We start from the raw sequence: 22975 nt of genomic DNA, 5'->3' as shown, positions 1-22975 counted from the left end.
GACAGAAGCAGCTCACCATGAAAACTTGGGCATGTTTACAGCAGTTTTGTGCAATGTGAATTGCTTATGCTAGGTATGTTTCTTGCAGTGAGCTTCGCTTAGATGGCCTACGTCTCTCCCCCAATCTCTTGTCCCCATTTCTGATTGTATCCAGTTTCCTCCTCTATAAATAAAGGCACAAAAAGCCCAATGCATAGTAAGTTCATCATAATGGTGTGAAATTATGAAATGCTGCTGCTGTAAACCTGTGCAGGCTCCATGAGGAGAATACAGCTTTTATTTAGTTTGTCTATGTGCGCAGACTCACTCATAGTGCCGGTATTTGTGACTTTGTGACTTTGATTAAGCTGCTGCATCGTCGTGTCTCCTCGTCTCCCCGTGTGTCAGTCACACATCCATCAGCTGTTGCCTGTGCTATCATCGATCAGAAGCTTAACATGTGTAGCCTAATGGGCCATTGTATGCTGCAGCAGCAAACTTAGCAAAACAAACTCTGTTTGAGTGTCATAGAGTCCACTGTTAGCTCCAAAAACCAAAGTTCCAGCCCCAGTTAAACAATCCCTGTTTGTTGTCTGACAGCAGACAGAGCAGAGACACACACTTGCTCACCAATGCACACACATTAACACACACACTCATCTATAAGTCGTGTCCGTGTCAAAGCACATATGAGGAAAAAAAGACCACAAAATGATAAAATAATCTATTTCTCTAAATTACAGCAAATGTCTTATTGACAGAAAGATTTACTTTTAGTGTTTTAAGTATGGATGTACTTAAAGAGGATTTGACATGTTTTGATTTTACTGATGCAGCTCTTTATTTTTCAGTCTGTTGTAAATAGTTTTTAAAGTACTTTGAAAATAGTCAAATAGTTACCTAATAGTTACCTGTCAGTTTAACCTGACACAATCTGTGACTTAATCTCCATTTTTTAAATCATATAGGCATACCGCTGTCTGCTAGAGATCCTATCAGCTCAATGGTTAAGAAATGGATAGTGTAGCATTAAAGTAGAATTGTAGTAGCAATTTATAGGAGCTACAGCCCTGGCTTGTACAACATTTTACTGTAATTGTTGGCCTGAATTGATAACAGTGTTCAGAATATGTTTAATTGACATGCAATGCTGATGCAGATTACTGTAAAATACCAAATAATAGCCAGGGCTTTTATTTGTCTCAATCACTGAGCAGACCAGGCGTTTATTTGGGACCAGGCGGCTATTTGGAACAGGCGTTTAATTCCGTTCTCACAAAAATCTTGCTTAGCAAAAATTGGAAAAATATGGTCAGTTTAATCAAAGTATTTATTTACACCAGTATGAATATCACTTTTACATCACATCACATTTATTTACATTTTTAAGACAAGATTACAGTACCATAGTTATACATTTGTCTTCTTCTGTCAACTCAACACTCTCTAAACACTGTAAATACTGGTAAGGAACTAAACAAACACAAAGTTGATGACAGACAGTTTAAAGTCAATGTCGTACTTTTTATTTTTTCGCTGCACTGGGGCATGGCGCTGCTATTTCACTTGAGAAAACCGGCAAGGGACGGGGGTGCCCCAGCCAATGAGGAGGCTAGTACTCGCAGCCAATCAGGCTCAGGTCAGAGGGAGCGTTCCTATTGGCCGCTGTAGCTTCCGTATCTCAGCTCAGTGAGAAGTTGATTCAATGGCGGAATTATGGCGGTGTTCGGTCCTGTATAGAATTTGTTCATGATGAGATGAAGTGTTTTCTTGCCTGTGATTCGGCCATTGATTTCAGTGGAAAAGCAGAGCATAATGACTTCACGAGCGCTTTGCCACCGTCAGTATTCAATTCAGCGGACATTTTCATCTGCGAGGAGTACGTAAAGAGAGAGGCAGAGCTACGGAGCTCAAACAGTCAAACCATGAGTCAAACACAGAGAAGAACAGGAATGGAGGGGGAGTTGAGAGTTGATTCAATACAGATCTCATCTCAGTCACATATCGGAGCTTTAAATAAATTACACCCCGCGTTCATTTGGAACAGGCGTTTATTTGTCAAAATGTACTGCCACACCCGGCGATTAATTGGGACCCAGCGATTACTTGGTATTTTACAGTATTGAGGGCGACGATAGATCATTTAATCTACTAATCACACTCATAAATCTGCATAATAATCCAGTGTATTGTATACATTAGCCCTCTTAGAGCCACCCTGGCTCATCGTGACACAAATCAGATGAATGTCAACACTAGTGATCGTCATTGTTTAGCTAAATGTTGAATGGCGTTTGCAGATCCATCTATATAGTTGGGGTTCTTTGTGATAAGGAAAATGTTAACTGTGGCTCCAGGACTATCAGATTTAAAACAAAATAAATAAATAAACTGTATTTCTTAGCCACAGTGCCTGTACCTGCAAAAAATGATGAAAGGCTTTTGCATTCCAAAAAGACCCCAGGGTTTCATAATCACGTAACGTTTCTACTTAAGATCCAGGTTGACTTTTTTCTATTACAAGTAAAATGTAAACATAAATATGTTAGAATTTTTGTCATGGTGAAACTAGGTGCTTGTGTAATGTAGAACTCAGAAATGGAGCACAGGATGATAGCACTGGCAGTGGGTATTCACTCTTCATAACTGTCTTAGGTTATTGCTACACTGAAGTACAGGCAAGCAGTGTGTGAGTAATATATTAGATAAGAAGGAGTGTGCATGGAAGTGACCTCTCATAGAGAGAGGTTAGAGACCTTTGGGAGCCATCTCATTAACTGTATGCTTTTTGCCTGCATGCACCCAGACGCATGGTCCTCTTTCACTACAGCACTCAGGAGATGGTCTGAGGCTTCCGCAATTAATAAGGCTAATGGTTATTGGCTGGTGGCTAGTGACCAGGATATGAGATGCTGGATTGACCTGAGGTAAACATGGACTTTATGAGTTAACAAATCCCTTGTTGATGGAAATGGAGCTTTTATGGGACAGAGAGAAGAGGCCATTTATAGAGAGATGGACAAAGAGGATGAGGAGCCTTATACAAATGTGTCTAATAGGCTTCTTGAATGACTTTTCATTTAATTAAGCAGAAATTTTCTTTAGAGCTAAAACACATGTCCTAGTGTTTTCTTTGGCACAAAGGCATGCCTGCAACAGTTATTTAAAATTGGCATACCTGCAGGATCTGGGTGGGTAGAAGCTGCCTTTAATGTGAATGAGACAAGTGCTCTACTGTATTTCCATGTTAACAAGGTGAAGTAGTTCAACTCTGAACAGGTGGGACCTTTTTGGAGTTGAAAATGAAATCTGAATTAGTATTTGCCTTGCTGTGTTTGTGTGGGTTGTAGAGGCACAGTGATTTTGAATGGGTGGTCTTGGCAGTGCAGGACAGGTACCTCCACTTCTGGCTGCCTGTGATGCTATTGTCCTCTCCTGCTCATTCTCACCAGGTTTTGGTGCACTGCAGCCCTGAAATCTCTGGGATGTGCTGCATTGATATTCAAGGCCTGTGTCTGATCCCCATCACTGCTCACCGTCTCTCTGTCTTTCTCTCTCTCTTCCTCTCGCACCCTCTCTCTGTACACCTCTCTCATTCCATAACTCTTCCTCTCTTTCACTTGCCCTGTCCAGTAAATGGTCTAACAGTTATTCTATAACACTTACATATACACACAAGCCACTATAAGTGTCCTAACCAGGCAAAATCATTGTACATCCATAAGTCTCAGAAGTTCATTCAAAGTGATCTACTTAACACCTCCTGCCTTCACTTGCACTGCTGCTATAACATTTCTCTTCTGGTAACACTGGAGTCAGTGAGATGCCATGATACATTTCCTCCTTTTTGTTCTGCTTCCCTTAAAGGATCACAGTTTACCTCTGTTGTTTCTTATCAGACTTGTCAAGAAATGTGTACATTGTCCTTAATTCAACAATAACACCCACAAAAATCTTTCACAGTTTTAAGTCAAACAATCATTGGCTGTTCCTTTAAAGATACTGCCACTAAAGTTTTGTACTGGAAATGGTCTCAGATATGTCAATACAAGCATGGATGGAGGCAGACTCTCTCTTCACTGGTTGGTGTTGTCACACAATATTAGCAGGTACTGCTTGACTTCTGGCCAAAGGAAGAAAGATTAACAACAACTCCTGAACAACATTAGGTCCAAAAGTACATCATAAGTCCTGCGAAATGCTTCTCATTGTGCTTCAAATTGCATTTGCTTTCTCCTAGTGTGAGGGTGCTTCTTAACTTTTGATTGTTGTTAGTGAGGAGTATTTAAAGCTGAGCTCTTCTAAATTAGAGTGGCAGCAGCCTCCGACCCGTCTACCATCTGCTTGAATCCATTTTATCAGAGCTCTATGAGTAAAGTTTGATTTCCAGTCTTGTAAAATGGTCAGTTTAATTGGTTGCACTGGTGTTACCACAAGTTTCCTAACAATAGCATTCCTAATTGGGATGTTTGCAGCAGTTGTGGATTGCAAAGCTAGCAGACAAGCCTGATAGCTTGACATTACCACGACAGAATCGAGTCTGTCTTTAAACAGCCACACAGTAGAAGCTTTTCTCTTTGTTGCAAACATTGTGCTGAACACTACATTTTCTGTATCTGAACTTGTCAGATGACTGAGGATACACTTCTTTTTGAGTGGAACAATTGTGCAGCAGTAATGCTCCTGTTAAGCATGCAAAAAGTGAGACCTCTGCAATACTGTAGCTTTGTCAGCTATGCTGTGAAACACACCAGCTCTCCTAGCCCAGCCTAGTTTTGTGCAACTTGGTCCTGTTAGATGTATTTATCCAGGGGTATGGCCTGAAGAGGGGGGGATGTAATAGTGATGATGAGAGAGTGGGAGAGTGTTATACGGGGAGAAAAAGACATGGAAAATACATAAACAAAATAGGATAAAAGCAGGAAAATAAAAGGCATTGAGAGGGTGCATTTTGGCACTGGAAGCCCTTCTTTTCTTTTGCTCTCTCTTACTACAAGTTGTGACAGGACAAGATGTTGAATGGTGATGTGACAGCAAAATGACACAATGCAGTTATCTACTCCTGTCGAGGCTAGCTTTCTTGATAGCCAGATGACTTGCTGGGAAAGAACAGGTGTGCTTTTGTGAGTCGTGGAAGAGCCAGACACACATGCGTAGACACAGCATTATGTCCTGCAGCAGTCATGTTCACTGGGGGGAGCTGTGTTCACATTTGCATGTGCAGTATGGGTATCCCCATCTGCAGCAGACTAGAGTGAACCTGACAAGGATCCATGTCCTTGAAAGTTACCCTCCCCTCCTCCACTTCATTCCTCTCAATCTCTATTTTTCTTTTCCCCCATGCACTACCACTTCTTTACTTCAACATCACATGTAATAATCTCTGCATTTAGTGCCCCCCAATTTTTTTCCCTTTGCTTTTTAAACATCACTATCTGTTGGTTCATCTTTTGCTCTTCTCATTTTTTCTGCTCCAGAGCTCCAGTAAGTCCCCTTTTCATTTTCATCATCTGATTGTTTTTTAAAATGTTTTGTTTATAGCTACATAACTCTGAGGGCAAAATCACAGAGAAAAGAGTAATAAAGACAGAAAATATCTGTTCTTTCCCTGCTTTCTCACTGCTGCCAACCTACCATCAGTCTCCATCCTCAACAATCAATACATCAATTTATCCTTCATCCATCTATCTTGATCCCTCCATCCAGTCAGGGAAAATCTTTGTCAAGTGAAAAGCAGCCTCCCTGCTATGCAGCACTGTTCACACACACGCACCAACCCCTGCTGCCTGCCGACATGGTACAGGCTGTGCATTGAGACAGCCCCAGCTGAGGCACTAGCAGTGAGTGTGCAGCTTAGCGAGTCTCCACACACACACGCACACCCACACTCACTCACACATACATGCACACACACATAGTGCACACAGCCCTGGTGGTTAGTCTGCTGCTGCATGTGCCGCGGCAGTATCATTTTTAGGTGGGAGGACTTTCACGTCACGGTGATGGTGGTGATAACCCTGCTGCCATGTAAGTATACATTATCCTTGTGGAAAGCATGGATAAAAATGTAGCTTAATAGCATCCTCTGGTTTTGTTGCTTTTGATTTTGTTGCCATACATCATCTCTGTGCCGGTAGGCTGTGATGTGTGAAAATGTATCAGCATGTGTTGTTCCCTGAATGCTTGTGGTTTCAGGGTGCGCAGAACATTGATAATGCCGGTCCCCTTTTTTAGAACACAAGGCAATTAAGATGCTTGTGATCTGTTTGGGAAAAAGGAAGAGGATCATAAAGATGATCTGTTATGTTAATATTTCTCCTGCAGAATGGATTTATGCTTGAAGATCCTCCTTTTCTGAGCACATCCATCTCTCGCTGCATGATTTATTTACAGTCACTGATCTAAATGTGTAGACATTCACATTTCTATCATGCATTTTGTAAAAGATTATGCTTTGTCAACCTAGATTATGTTTTTGTGTATTCAAACAGTGCTACAAATTCTCTGGATAACAAAGAGTTATTATACACCTCTTCACTCAGGCAAGCCATCTGTTGGTAGCATTCAGCCTGCAGTCTCTCTTCTCTGTCACACTTACTGACTGCTTCTGTCATAGCAGCAGGCTATGCTGCCGTAACTCATCATGTGCGTTTGCCGGCTTGCTGTCTTCAATGCATTAGCTTACTGACTACTTGGCATGGTGACTGGATTAATAGGGAACATTATCACCTCTCCTCTTTGATCTGTTGGTTCTCTGGACAGCTGCTTGTCAGGCTGGCTCTCAGGCTGATTACATTCAGCATGCATTGAACTTGTAATCCCACCAGCTAGTTACTTAAACCTTTGCGAGCTTGAAAAATTAGCTGAATGATCACGACACCAGTTGACAGACAGGATCAGTGACTTAATCACCTGTGATTGGTTGATCAGTGGACAACCAAATACCTTGTATGCACACAAGAAAAATCCATCTGAGAACATTTTGTATGGGTAGTTGGTCAGTCAAAGAATCAGTCAGCCATTTGCCTAGCCACCAAACTGTTGGGTCATTAATGCATTCATTCAGTCAACCATACAGTCAGACAGGTTGTCATAGGAAATTGATTGTGCCTCTGTTGGGGCTAAGATGACTGTGTGACCTCAAACATCAGCTCCACTGCACCAAGACAGCCAGTAGGCTCAGGAAAGTGTCAGTCCACGCATTCCTTTTCTCCAGTGCTTGCTCTCTCATTCTGTTTCTTTGTATCTTATCCTATAGTGCATGAAACATTTAGGATGAGAGACATTTATGAGTAAAGTAAACAGGAATTTTCCCTTGGACTGAGAAATGGTAAAAAAGGAAACACTTGGAGCACTGGAGAAGTAAGTCAACACTTTTACTGGATGCTCTTTCCAAGTCTCTGTGTGCTGGTAACTAGGGATGCATGATAATTATCGGCAGTATATCAGTATCTGCCGATAATAACTTAAAGGTTATCATATCGGCCAATAATAAAATTTACGCCAATTTGTACGGCAGGTAATGTGATGTCATAATTGAGCACACGCGATGATGCCTGACGTGCGCCAAAAACAAGCTCAACATGTCGGCTGTGAAGGATAAGTTTGAGGTGTGGGAACAAGACAGCAAAGTAGCTGTTGGCATCGCTTGTAAAGCACATGTGATGTGAGGAGGACTCGACAACATGCCTTTACCACCACTTTAATTTTGCATCTAAAAAACCATCAACCTGATGACTACAAGGACTTTCTTAAAACCCAAAGGAAAGGAGCTGAACAGGAAAATCATTGAATTTATAGCTCTTGATAATCAGCCTTTCAGCGTGGTAGAATATATGGGCTTCCGCGGGCTAATGATGCATTTAAAGCCACGCTACGTTATACCTAGCTGGCGTTTATAACCTTACCTAAACTGCAAAACTTCGTTTCCAGTCATGTAGAGAAGCTCCTCGTGAAAGCTAAACATATTAGCTTCACCACGGATGTACGGACATCAAGTGTTTGTCCTGTTAGCATGTTGAGCCTCACTGCCTCGGTGGATAGATGAGGACTCACTCTTAAAAAGCCTGTCCTACACTCACAGGAGTGCTCACTCAGCAGCTGCAGTTGCAGCCACTTTTGATAACATGTTTTGGATATGGAAAATAGAGATAAAGAACTCGCATGTCATCCTACGTGACAGTGTGCGAAACATGGCAAAAGCAAAGACGGATTCTGTGTGCCATGTCTTCCGTGGATAGCAATCTGGCTGTGAACGGAGGTGCTCTTCTCCAGCATTGGAGATGTGGGTGTCACTGTGATGTTACAGAGCTGTTTACAGTGAAATGCCCATTAAACTGGGTTGCTTAGTTATTTTGTGCTGTTTAAAGCAGATCAGGAGAACTTCTTCAGTTGAAGTTTTATTTCTTTTGTTCATCTTGAGTCTCAAAAATTTAAAATCATATTCAAGCTCTGAACTATAGGTAGATTTTTTTGCATTTAAGAATCTCTCTTTTTGTTGTTGTTGTTACTTAACGCACTTTGTCAGGAGTAACCAAGGGAGCCATCCTGCAAACTGGCTGAGTAATAAGGAGAATCAGTCTAAATGTATAAGCTATTTCTTTATTGCAATGTGCAGATCACTTTGGCTGTACTGTTAAAAATACATGTAGCATTTAATGCACATGTAACCCAAAGACTACCGATATTTTTAAAAATAGACTACCAATATTTAAAAAAAAAAATGTATTACAGGATGGAATTGGTGATTTTTACAGTGGAAAAAATGCAATTAAATATCGGTATCAGCCAAAATGATTTTTAAAATATTGGCAAAAATCCAATATCATGCATCCCTACCGGTAACAGTACTAAAAATATGTAAACAACACAAGTGCAAACAAGTGGCACAGCAAGCAGGAAATGTTCAACTAGTTTCTTTACTCTAACGTAGCTTTTACCACGCAAACTCTCTTTCCATATCAGTGAAGTTATTTACCTTGAAATATTCGTACATAGAAAACTGTAGGTTTAGAGGTAACAAGGCTCCGTTTTTGATGTAAGTGCAACTAATGCAGAAAAATATCCTGTAAAGTGTCCTTTATGCTCCAGATACTTGACATTGAATTTTAATGTAATTTAACAATTACAAAGAAAAACGTATGAGAAAACTCTCAGAGGTTTATAATACACAGAGAAAACCTGTACCTTGCCCTGCTTTGTCATATCTTATGTAGACAGGGGAGAATCTGTAAGCGTCGCAGTGCTTTAAATTTTGCTGTGTCATCATCACCTCTGTGTAGCATAGCGACAAGCACAGTGCTAGAGTAGACTTCACTGTCATTTTTACACACACACAGAAAAATTCTTAAGAACCGGGGACAGGTACAGTGTCCACTTTAAATTTAATTACTCCTTATACTGAGGAGAATAAAAATGTCAAGATTTAATGATTTTCTTGAACATTGTGAATAGCTCTCTCTCTGAGTTTGTAAGCTTGTCTAGCAGCGGATGAAACCTTGGACAACAGAGAAACACAAAGCAAAAAGAGAGATGATGTGGGTAAAGGTATCAGCTGTAAAGCTGTCATGGTTTTATGACATTTTAGATGCAGGTCTCACTCCTTATTCACCCAAACTCTTTGTATGAAGCAAGTAGGGTTTAGTTCTTTATAAAAAGCCAAAACCTAAAAGACACATTTTTAAAAACTCTTTGAAAGAAACTTGAGATTATTGGGTAAATTAGTAATAAAAACTCTTTCATAAAATACAGAACAAGTTTAATTTTGCAGTTATGGTTTCTTTTTATCTGCCTTGTTTTGTATCAAATTACTAAAGTAGCAACTTAATGTACAAACTAACCTAATAACATGGTAGAACCCCCCACAGAGCGAGCTGTAATATTTGATCTATCGCTGCACAGTGTACAGACTAGTTAACAAATAATTCCAGGACAAATGTTATCCATTCCCTCAGAAACAGAATGTGCTTCAACAACTATTTGGATTTTGGGAATATAATGTGACTCAAGCATAAATTGGTTTAAAAGGCAAGCTGTAATGAAATTCGATTCCTTATGTATACAGCACATCTAAAACAATCAGCGTTGACCAAAGTGCTTCACAGTATCAATCAAAGTAGAATAGAAAATGCAGGGATGTGACACTAAGTCTCACCTGCTTTAATGGCATTATGCATTTCTTCATGCAGCAGTAAACATCTGTGTTCCTCTAGAACTGAGTTGAAAGACTAAAGTCACCCATTATGCGAGGATCTGACAGCATGGAGTGTATTTGTGTGCATACGAGTGTGTGTGTGTGACGCATTGACTGACAGTGACTAATAGCTTTCATCTTTTTCTATTTCTGACCTGTCAGTCATTATATTTTTAGCGTGTTGGTGGGTGATTTGTTCAGGAGTTTTTTGTTCTTAAGAAATGTGACTCAGGACTAACTACATATGTTTCAGTGCTCTGAGCAGATTTAGGTCAGCATTGTGTAAGGTTCAATGCATTTACTTTAAACATTACTGTCCACACCAGTTTATTATTGCTTATTCATTTGTATTTTTTTAGCTGGGGGAAAACTATCGATCGAGTTTGAATTAGAGGTTCATGGGGGGCACCATGCATGAAGCATGAAACAGAACAAAAGAACAGATTGAAGAACTGCAAGCTTGGCTTATGTAGCATCTTTTCTCAAATGTCTGTCAGTTTCATATATATTTCACATCTGTTAAGTCTAAATTGATATGAAAATAATTGGTAAAAAAAATACCAGCAGCCTGTCGTGCAATTGAGCGCAAGATCTCTTTTTAAACTACCATTAGTGGCAGCCAAGTCAATATTTTTTCTTTGAATTCTTCCACATTTTTTGTGAAGAGGCAATGCTGCACTAATGTGCTTCATCAAAAGTAGCAGTTGTATTAATTGGTTCAGCAAGTTGCTGTCTTAAGCCCAATTTCAACAAGACAAGTTGAAACTACTTGCAACTGGAAACTCTGCAACATTCTGATGATGTATTGTTTCCAAGAAACTCACAGAAACTCAATTTAATATGATTTATTTCTTACTATGCAATTAAACTGTCTCTACAAGAAGGACAGTACTGATCATCGTCATCCATGCTTATTTATTCGTCTCATGTTAAGAATGACATGTTGGACAGCTCACTGTCTCGCTGGCTGCTCATAATGCCCCAATGCAAGAGCAGAAAACCCAAGACAGCATGATTCGGTGTTTTTTCATTGTTTATGTGGAAAAAAGACAGGCGGAAGGAGCTGCATTTCCCCGTTTCCTCTTCTTCTGCGCCGGCTTTCCTTCTTGGTCGCTGTTTGGCCAAAAGCAGTGTGAATGAAACCAAACCAAAGAAAAGTGCAATGTTACATTTTTAGTTCCAAAACGGGCCAAGTCCCCCGGACTATACAAAACAGGCAAAAATAAAACCTGTTAGTCATTTAGACCGACTCTGACTGAAGTTGCCAAATTTAAAGTAAATTTAAAGTACCAAAATTAGTAACATTAAAGACGAAATGAAATTGCAATTCTTTTTCAAAACTTGATGATTTTTACCTTTCTGTACATTTTGTATACAAATTCATTAAATAATTTTGTAAATGTCTATTTGCATCACGTTTATTATGGAAAACACATTATTTGATCAATTTTCATTGTGCCCCTACATTTCTTTATGTGCTCTTAACTTTTTCAACTTAGGAGCACATGTACTCCTTGGGAAAAAAGTTAGTGTCAAGCCCTGTACAGTCATCCCTCTTCAGGCTGTTTAGTTCTGCTCATCACTATTTCCTTTGTCATCAAGTTTGTAATGAAATATTCTACTTTGAACAAATATTTGTTAGCGTTTATAGCCTATCAAAACAAGATTTCAAGTTCCCATTTATCTGCTTGCAAAGTTCAATAAACAGCTGTTTGTAATTAAGGATACTTGATATTACCGGCATACCAGTATCGGCAGATATTAGCTTTAAAAGTGAATTCTTGTATCGGCAGATATGAACATCTCTGATATTTATAACTGATATTTTGGATTTAAAAATCTGCTAGAGGAGTCTAAGGTTTGACCATCAGACCTACTGTATGTCAGCTGAAGTCTTTTTCTTTATTCATCATCATTCTTTACACTTTGAAGTGTATTTTAAGGACTGAGATTTGTTTATTTGTCCATCCTTTAACTTTAAATTGTGTGTTTTAAGGACTGAAGTTTTAGGGGTGAACTACATTTAAGTATTGGTGTTGGCTAATACTAATTTATAAATGTCGGCATTCGGATTTTGGCAAAAATCCAATACTGTGCATCCCTATTTGTAATGAAATTATTTGATTTGCAGGCAGCAGCATCAGAAGGCCTTATTCTAGCTACTACAGTTTCATTCAGACAGCTGTAACTTTCCCCAGCTATTCTCAGTCTTGTTGTTTCACTAATCTTTGTTCTGAACTGGGCTTGAGTCGTTTTACTCCTCACTTTATTTACCCCTTAAATGATCACACAAAGAAACTGGGAGCAGTAGTCGAGCAGTAAAAGTGGGAATGTAAGCATGTTTTTTGCCATCACAAACTCACGCTTTGATGACATGACACTTTATCACATCTTCCTGTAATAGTACAGATGCACAATGCCCACATCATGATTTATAAAAGAGCTTGTCTTTGTAGAGTTGCATTCCACAATCACAAATTCAAAGTAGTTGTTCACATGCATGTTAAGTTTTTGCTAGAATTCACAGGATCCAGAACAGTTGTAGAGGTTTTGCATCTATGAAATTATTGGCAGACTGTCCTACATGTTGCCAAATGTTTCAAAAACAGCAAATAAAAAAGTAGATACATCTGAGATTCTCTATCCAGGCTACAACAACGGCTGAGAACATGAAAGTGTGTTCATGTGTGTTGCTTGAAGGCTAGATTCAAAGGACTGCAGTTCCTAATTCTCTCTTATGAATTTTTCTCCACTCCTCTCTCCTCTCTCCTCCTGTCTTTCGTCTCCTTGTTGCACACTTAGACTGTGTTCAATTTAATTAGACCAATAATTCCCTCATGATTTCTTCAGGCTCATTTGGAGCAAGGAGAGGGCTAGCCGTCTTTTTTTTTCTTTCTATCTTCCAGTGACCTTGCAGGGAGAAGTTAATGTGTGTATGTGTGGGCCTGCATTTAAATGAGCACATAGCATTTACATATGTAGAGCAAAGCATGACAAGTGTGTTTTTATTAATGAATATATTAATACATTTATCAGGCTGAAATTGCAATATAATTAACCATCTTAACCTATCTGTAAAGTTAGATGAAGTTAGATTTCAGTGCACGGATTGTGAAGTTTATGATGTGACTATACTTAACTGTGACATTTAAACACTGTGTTGGTTTATGATATGCTTTTTTAACTCTCTGATTCTAGGAAAATAAGAGTCCAGCTGGTGCCAATTTAGAATAAAATTGGGATACATTTATTCTGCCTGACTCAAATGGCCACTGTTGAATCTTTGTAATCCCTCTCTCTTGTTCTATTAACAGTTGGAAAGACGTGCAGTACTGCATCTATACTGCAGCCAATATCACACCATTTTGGTTCTTCCTTATCTCCCTTTAGACAGCAGAATTCAAAGCTTGTATATCTTACTTGGCCCTCTGCCTGCTTTTCAATGAAGCCTGGACCACCATTATCTGGCCTTTTCCTCTTGTGTCTTTACTAACAATGGTATTCCCAAATAATGGCACAAATGCATCACCAGGGGTAGATGCTTTACCTATAATTGTTGTAGAGGTTAAACCTGGGTGTTTGGCAGCACCATGAGATGGATTTCTTTTAGGTACCAATATCTCACCTGCACAGGTCAACTCCTTCCTGGCAATGAATTCAGTGAAGACTTCTAATGTCCAGTAAGAAGATTATCTATAACACCATAAAGTATTTGCAAGCAGAGAGGCAGGCAGTCATATGAGAAGGATGAAGACGGAGTAGAAGTTTAGAACAATAGAAGACAGAAAGACTTTTGTTTTTTTTTTTTACCTAATATATGTGAAATGGTTGAATTACAAGAGAAACACTAATGTAACACTGATGTAGTCTAACATTAGGGCCACCACTTTGTATTTCAGCATTTCAGCTGATCATTATCACAAAAACAGTGTTTTGGGTGTCTGAGAACACAAAGTCTTCCTGAGTCTACACAGTTGAAAACCAGCTGTGTAGACTGAAAATATGTTCTTCCCTCTAAAATGATCACTTTTATAAACATGCGCATTTTGATTCCAGTCACATGCCCTGAGTGAGTAGGTGGATTGCAAAATTTTGATTTTGCTGCTCACTTGACATTTAGTCTCACAATGTAGCCTAAAATTTATGTCACAGTTACACCCCCCAGTTTGTGTTAGGACCATTCTAGGGCTGGCCAGAACACAACATGAAAAATGATCGTTTCATTAATTCTCATATTAAATCTCATACGACCACAGGAAGGTCTGCATTTCTTGTCTTTCTTGATGTGGATAATTGCAATTAAGAACTTGAGAAAAATTACAAATGTGGACTTTACGCGCTTATCATTGATTAAACTTTGCTTTATCAGAGATTCAGTGAGTGTCTAGAGCAACTGTTTATTGCTGCTTCTCAGACCTCATTGAAAACCACGGCCCACACCTTTAAGCAGTTATGTAAGACATTATTATATGAATTGCAGCAGCGCTGGACTCAAGACTGACCAAGTTAATCCATTGCTTAATAACTTTTGAACCATAAATCATAGCCACTTGTTTTTTTAAAGACCCTGTAAGGTTAAATCCAAAATGTGTGTCTTAACAAACTAGATATGTTGGAATATGGTTGCTGTAAACATGTGAAAACACTGAGATCTACATGTGACTGAATTTTGAATTTAGACTCTTAGAAAGTTTTTCACTCCTTTCCTGGCTGGGTTTAATTTGGGCAAGGCAAATATGTGGGTTGGCTACATCACTGGCCCACAGTGGGGAATTACCCTGCCCCCCTAACGTTACAATGTTAGAGTGTGTTCGAAACCGCATACTACCTACTACATACTTCCATACTTATACTATCCATACTCCATACTCAATCGATCAGACAGTATGCAAAGCGTTTACACTACAGCATACTACATGATAAACCACAATGCATTGCGCTCCTACCCGAGCCGAAATCGACAGGCTGAAGCTGATGTCACTTTAGCTCTAAACTCTTTAAATATATCACTTTATCGTGATTTTTAAAAAAATCAGGCAAGAAAGTGGCCGTTTAGATCCCAAGTGTGTCGTTTTTTTGTCCAAATACCAATCGTTTAAAATTTTGTTCGGACGAATTCGGCGAAATTTAAGCTAGCCGTAGTGAGCAACGCACTTCCGGTTATTTTCACAAAATAAAACACTCCTTTCCCTTTCTCATACATAAACCCCATAATGAGAAATCAATGCTTTTACTTTGAAAAACAAAGCGAACCTACCCGCAATATATCTTGCTTGACACCGCCGTTTGGACTGATCTCGTCCCGTTAACGGAGTTTGACCAGTCATGATGCCTTACCGGCGGAGAGTCTTGTCGGCTATGAGACAAAGATCAGCTCGCCGTCTTCGGTACATCATGGTCGCTATCGACTTGGGCTTGTTGTCAGATGTAAGTTACTTGTATTTATTTTATTTTTTAATCAATGTAAATCCAATGAGAAATCACTAATATAACATGCCTCCTAGCATAAAAATTGGAGGAAAATTATATCTAAATAAAATAAAATCAAATAAAATAAAAAAAATTTTTTTTTCCTGTCCTGTTCACGGCAAGGAAGTGACGATCAGTCACGTCGCATTGCATCTTGGGTAATTTGGGTATGCGTAGTAAGCTCTTGATGCATACTCAACATTTCTGGCGAATGCAGTATGCATCCGGAAACTTCTTGCATACTCAAAAATCGTATACTGCCAGTGTAGACACACTGCATACTCAAATAGTTAGTATGAGTAGTAGGTAAGTATGCGGTTTCGAACACAGCCATAGTCTTTTACATGCTGTTTTTTTGATCATTTTAAGATAGTGGTCTATGGATCATTTAAAGCATCAACACAAATATTTCATTCAGACAATGTGGCTTGACTCTGTTGTGGCACAGAGCCAGGCAGCTGTGCTCTTAGGTCAATAAAAGGTCAAGGGGCAGGCTGAATTCTGAAGTGCTCATTGTTTTTCACTTGAAGAAGATGCAGCAGGAACAACTATCTTACTTGCTGGAGGTGTGTTTTAATCCATATTTCACTTGTCTTTAGTCCTGAATGATTGAAAGGAGACTGTGGCTGTCCCTCTACAAGCAGAAACAGTTTAATCACTCATGTCTGTTAGTAGCAATTCTAAAGTTAAGTAAAGTACCTTGGTCTTTTCCTGCCAAGTCTGTCACAATAAAAACCTCCAATGCTAGGCATCATTGAAGAGTTTTATTTTGAAGATCAACTTCTGGAAATGGAGTGTTTCAGCAGCGGCTTAACAACAAAGACATCTCATAAATGGGAGAGAGACTTAACTTCACATAAATCAGGAAATGAGATATAAGGAATACCAGAGGATTTAAATGCAGGATAAGAAAATGAAACTGAGCTTTTTAGCTCTGAACAGTCTGTCATGACATAAATGTAGTTATTTCTCTGGTAGCTGTCACAGAGACCGACAGAATTCGGTCAGTACCTATAAAAGTACTGTATTCGGTACCCATCCCACATATACAACAAACCTAAAAAAATATTCATTGTCACTTTTACAGGGTCTTTAATTTTCAACACTGTGGCTCTTACAAATCACAGCAGATCTTATAAGTCACATACATCAGAGTCACATAGGAGTTGTCATCTTAACAACAGACTAAGAACAGATGCAGCATTAGCCACTAGCATTAACACCAAGCCAAGGCTATAGCCAATTCAGCAGCCATTTGAAAACTGCAAGAAGTTTGCCGGTGACAGCATAAAGGAAGAGCTATTAATGACAAAATCTGTCTCATAGTCTCCTGATCTTTCGCTTCTTAGATGTATCACTGCCTGCTTTGTTTGATGTGTTTCCACACACATTCACAGTCTGACTGAAAACAACAGTAACATAAGTTTTATTTATTTATTTATTTATTTAATTTATTAATTTATTTGAAAGGGACAGTACACATGAATGAACAAACGTAAGAAGTACATACTGTAAATACGTCAGAGTCAGCATAAAAGCTAATTTTCGTCTATTGTCCCTTGGCAGGTCACAAAATTAGCAAAAACAATTAATTCATAAAATTAAACAAATACAATTATTAATTCATAAAGCCTACATTTCATGAATACCATCCAATCAATCAGTCAAAGTAGGAAGTGCTAGAGTTAAAGTGCTAGAGTTTAAGTGTAAGAGTTAAAGTGCAAGAGTTTAAATACTGGAGTAAACATATATTAATTAAAGTGCATATTGCCAATGTATGAATTATTTGTATAAATACAGAAAATCAGTACAGAAAATCTCCATTCACATAGTCATTCACATTCACATATACAAATACAAAGAAACAACAAAATATAGTCTATGTATACATGCATTTGTATCTGTAAACCATAGACAGTCTATTTAACTGTGAGAGCAGGTTTGGTTGGTTATAAGCCAGTTTTTGAGATGAGATTTGAAGGTGGTGAGAGTGGTGCATTCTCTTCCTTTTACCATGAACAACACCATTTTGCCCCAAGGGTGCACTTCACATTTTTTACCTAGCTTTTATATGACTTATGTTTATGACTTATGTATTTTGATTTTTTTTTAAACAATCAGCTCTTGGTGTATGTTTGATGCATTTCTTCCCTCACTTTCTCTCCTCATATTTTCTGTCTCTCTTCAGCTGCCCTATCTAATAAAGGCAAAAAGCTAAAATAAAAATCATGGAAAAAAGTTATTGGTTATCCTATTGGTTATCAGCCATCAGGAGTAGTAAATTATCAGTTATTGGTATTGGTTTGAAAAATACTGTTGGTGTAAAATCAGTACACATTAGATTTTGACACGTTTGTCCTCTTTGCTGTGCTTCTCATTAATTACACTGACACAAATGGTGATGTTTGGCTTGTTTTCTGGCTGGTCTTTAAAGGCAGAGTAAAATATGCTGATTGCTGATGATCAGACTCAGACCAAGCTGCAGTCTGTCACATATCACTCTGCTACACTAACGATGGTGTGCTTCATGTGTGCGCAGGACAGCCCTCAGAAACGGCTGGACCCCTGAAAGTTACTTTAGATGTGCCCTCCCTGATGCCATTTAGTAATAGCATCCTGGTCAGCATTTGCTATCTGGGCCTGGCTCCAGTCCCAATCAGCTTTTGGGCTGGTGCATAGAAAAACTAAAATGAAATTAAAAAACACCCTTTTGCTGGTCTTTGCATGGCTATATACACTGACATTACTGTTCTGTGTCGACTGGCACACTGCAGTGTTAATATTACAGAAATGAAGGATCATACCATTTTAGGAAGAAGTAGTTTACAACACAAAACATGTTCAGACCAGTGACAGTGCTACAAAAATCCATTCCATGGCAGAAATTTTACCTGAGACAGTATTGATAACTGTTAATTGCCCATCCCTTGCTTGCTTTTTGGTTGTTTTAGCATAGTAGTTGTACATTTGCACTCCATCTCTCCGTAGAAGGAAAAATATGCATATATCATTACCTAGAAAGTCATACCACCAAATACAGGCCTGGCATGAATACTACAGTGCCATTCTTGTTGGAACATGTTGCACAGAAGTTGTAATCAGAATGTTGTTGTTTTTGAATATGAAAACAAAACAAAATAAATACATTTTCAGTGGGGTTTTTTTTTTTTTGTGAATGTGGTCTTTTTCAGACTAATGAAAAAAAAAATGTTAAAGAAACCTTGAGCTAGAATAATGAAAACTGACTAGCTAATGACTAATAAATGTATCCAATTCTAACAACACTTTGATAATTATGGCAGAAGTTCAGGATCAGACTGATCTTGTATTTGATTGTAAAATGGCAGACCTTTGAGGTAAAATTATTTCTTTTAGCTTTAGAGTTGTATCAATTTGCTTTCTGATCTTTGTAAAAAAAAAAAAAAAAAAAAAAAAAAAAAAAGCACTCATTGTTTTAAATGTTTCATTTTTCACATTTAGCAAAAACAAGTCCTGAACTCTGGATGTAACAATTCCAAAAAATATCAAACTTGAATAGAGGCTTACTGGGAATATTCAGGGAGATTTGAGTGTGAGCGGGGAAGACAAATATAAAATGTTTTTATGAGATTTATGAGAGCTTGATGGCTAACAATTCAGGTAGTGCACAATCTTTTGTTTGTCACTACATGTGTGCTGCTCTGGTCATGCTTCTGCCCTCCAGTCTTTTCAGTCAGTCTAATTTTTCTGGTGTGTTCCTTAAAGCAAGTACACCTTGAGCCATGAAAAATGCCACGGATGAATGCTAGAAAATAGACCCTGTATTCTCTTACACAACATGACTATCGAATGCTCTTCTGTTTACCTCAGATATCATTTGACCTGTGAGTGCCTTCTGTAAGAAGCTGTATCATGCTTTTTTGATCCCTGCTTGTTTTCCGAGTACAGACTAAGCAGCTTGTCGTGTTGAAAAGCAACAGAGTGCTTCCATGAAAAAGGCTTACAAATCTGGGAGCAGATGAGTAATCTGAGGGCACAGGCCTGACCCACAGGGAAACAAATGGTAGAGGGAGGGGGATGACACTCAATTTGTTTTTAACAACTGAGTTTTGTTTTTGGTGTCACAGACAATTACTGCTATTAATTAGTGTACATGTTAGTAGCTTCATGAGGAGCAGTTTGTCATAGGTTTTTGTCTGTGAACATAAGTGCCCACCATAGAACAAATACTATCATATTAATGTCATATAAATTGTCATCTTGTTCTCAGGTGCTTTTCATTATTGAATGTAGTCTGGAATTCAAACATTTGGTTAACTGCACATGTGAGGGCAGGTGCATGCTATTATGACTGTGCAGTTTTCTGTTTCTGTGACATTTACTGAGGTTAGAGTATCCCTGCAGTTCTTGCATAGGATTTACCAGATGCACAACAAAGTATATGTAGCAAATGAATATGAAGTGAATCTGTAAATGCAGACGCTATTATGGGCTGTTAGAGCACTGGGTATACTATTACCATTATGTCATGGATTTTACCCCAGACCTGATCTTGGAAGTTGAACTTCACAGTCTCTGCCTCATTGCACAGAACCTTTAAGCATTCATCCTTAAAAACAATGATGACTCAGTACGTTTGGCCAGGCCTCCTTTGGTTAGAAAGCTTCCAGCAAGTGTGAGACCATTACCCTTCTGCCATACTACATGTGGACTGCAGTGTGTGTCATACTGTGTGTGGATTAGCAAAATCCCCATGAGCACATTTGTCATCCACTCGTTTGATGCATTATTCTCTGAAGGTAATGAATGTGGCAGTGAAGCAGATTAAAACAGACTAATTTTAGGGGGATGAAATGGGTAAAGTTATGATTTGCTGCACTAAGACTGTCCTTAAAAATGTTACAGGTGAGAATGTATTCATTAACTAAGCTGTGAACTAGCTTAGGATTCATTAATACAACACAATCACCTCTCACATCTCTTCTACATTTACAGCAATCTGCCGTCAGTTACTGTTATTATAGTAACCACACACGGGGTTGGCAGTGTGGCTTGTTTATCTACAAGAAGGAACATACAGTTTCTGTGGTGGAGAAAAAGAGTGACACTGAGGAAAATATGGTGTTGACGCTGAGGGTGATGTTATTTTGGTACCAACAAGGGGCTCATTCCAGTGAAGTTTTCCAGTTTAAACCTGACGAAGCCACAAAAGTCCAACATGTTGAAAAATCCTAGCTACCAGGCCACACAAATGTCAATAACCCAGGCATTATACGGGTCTTTTAAGTAGGGATGTCCTGATCAGCATTTTTGGCCCCTGATCGTGATTCAGTTTTTAAATGCTGAGTATCTACAGCTTCCGAGTCCCAATCAAATACTCATATTTGCCTAGATTAGAGTTTCAGTGGTTTTTGTTTACAAAAACAATTGAAGCAAACAGAATAACTGTTTGATGTCTTGAGCTTATTCCATTTAAATCAGAACAACTAGCATTATTGTAAAACACTTAAAATCAAATTTCACAGAATGATGTAATAGTTCTGTTTCATTTGAGTAATCAGTCAAAAATTGAAGTAACCTATTCACTTAGTACAGTGTTTAAATTAAATCAGACAACAGTCAAAACAGCTGACAGCCCTGAGCAGTCAAAAAAAATTAATTCAAATAAACACAGTTACACTTAAAGATGGAAAAGAGTGGGGATGCTGTAAGAAGCCGTTGGACTGTTTTTTTCTCTCAAGTATTTCCATACCGCTGACATTGAAGCCACGAGATTGCTAATGCTGCTACTGCTGTTGTCTTACTCGAGTGCTCTGTCAAGCAATTGGGACACCCCTGCTTTTAAGTGCATATCGACTGAGTGTTCAAAAAAACTACAGTATTTTTATCATTACCAGCTTTGTATTCACCATTTAGGTTATTCACTTAAAGTGTCACGTAATAAGAAGGGGGAATATAGTAGATGCAAAGTAGAAGAGAGTTTTAAGTTTAAGTCCAGAACTATTTACAGGTAATGTCCATTGAAAATGCTAGACAGCATGACTTAATTTGAGTGTAATTATTTTTTGTAGGAAAAATTAGAATCATGTGAAAGAGTCATGATCCCAGTTCTTGGGAATCAAAATCCTGGATCACACTTTTCCAGGAACCATGCAGCCCTAGTAACCTCAAACATTTACCCAGTATTCTTTGAACACAGGATTTCAACAGTCTGCTGGGCACTTTGCTGATGACATTCAGGGTGTTTGTGAGGTAGCTTAATTTAACTTGTATTTCACAATAAGAACACAATGCTGAAGCCACAGAGGCATTTGCTTTTTGTTCATCAGTTCAACCAGGTTAATCTCTGTCTGATTGAAATGACAACATCATTGGTTTTGTGGGTTGTCCATATGTCCGTCTGTCTATCCATGCCATTCATGTCAACACACCTTCTCAAAAACTTGTGAGGACGTTTTTTAAAACTTCTCACAAATGTCCACTCTTACTAATGGATAAACGGACTACATTTTACATTTGAAGGTAAAAGCTCAAAAAACACAAAAGCCCATCTTCTTAAGCCCATGACTATACTTGATTATACTTTAACAGCAATTGTTCTATTAGTAATTCTAATTTCCTATGGATATAGTTAAACATATATATTGTTCATATGTCTTTACCTGACCTGTGCTGAGCCCTGATTTATGAGTGCTCAGCTGTATGTCTGAAGTGAGATAGATTCAGTGTTCGTTACTTTGGCTTAAATGAGAAGGTCTGTTTTTCTGTCAAGAGAGAACCACATGAGATCAATCAATGTTAGTAAGAGAGTTTTAAAATACATATTCCTGGGCTTGTTGTTTCTGACTTTAACCTGTATCCCCCTTACACGGCTAATCAACAATATAGTCTTTCGACATAGTTGATAGACTATAGTCTGTCTCTCCTAAGTAGGTGTGTTTTAGATATAACTACATATTAGAAGAGCTTTAAAAGGACAGAAAACAACAGAAGATGTTCACTTCATTCCACTTCACAGAGAATATGCTAGGGTTCCACTTCCCTGAGTTGCTATACAAGGTGATTGACGGCTAGATGCCATGCTCCAGGGGAGCTGAGCTGGGAGTCTAGTTTGATTTGAGAATTCATTGACAGATAGCAGAGCTGGTCCTCGTTTACAAAATAATGTCCTACAGAGACAAAACTACAGCCTGTTACAGCGTCAGAGAATGCCCAGCACAATTAAGCTGATGCTGCATGAAAATTTACAACTAGATCATTATGTTAAGACAGCATCTGGATTTGTTTGATCTTCAAATTATAATGACTTTTCGTGCTACATTTATTCAGTTTCAATATATTATACCAATGTGTATT

At 38.5% G+C, this 22975-nt stretch overlaps 1 protein-coding gene across 13 annotated transcripts in view; it reads left to right on the top strand.

Annotated features, from left to right (window-relative positions):
- The window catches only part of atp2b2 (ATPase plasma membrane Ca2+ transporting 2), a 200267-nt gene that overhangs the window by 57904 nt on the left and 119388 nt on the right, over positions 1–22975 (top strand). The window contains exon 1 of one of the 13 annotated variants that reach the window (XM_041781362.1): positions 5904–6006. The exons of 11 other annotated variants lie outside the window; for them this stretch is intronic. The gene's annotated coding sequence lies outside the window, so the exon portion shown is untranslated. Of the gene's footprint in view, positions 1–5903; positions 6007–22975 lie in introns of those variants that run through there. One more of the 13 variants, XM_041781392.1, reaches the window with a different exon arrangement.

This window comes from Cheilinus undulatus, linkage group 3 (genome assembly GCF_018320785.1).
Source record: "Cheilinus undulatus linkage group 3, ASM1832078v1, whole genome shotgun sequence".
Taxonomy (NCBI): domain Eukaryota; kingdom Metazoa; phylum Chordata; class Actinopteri; order Labriformes; family Labridae; genus Cheilinus; species Cheilinus undulatus.
The sequence above is the reverse complement of the archived record's forward strand: the minus strand, read 5'-3'. Positions and strand labels throughout refer to the sequence as shown.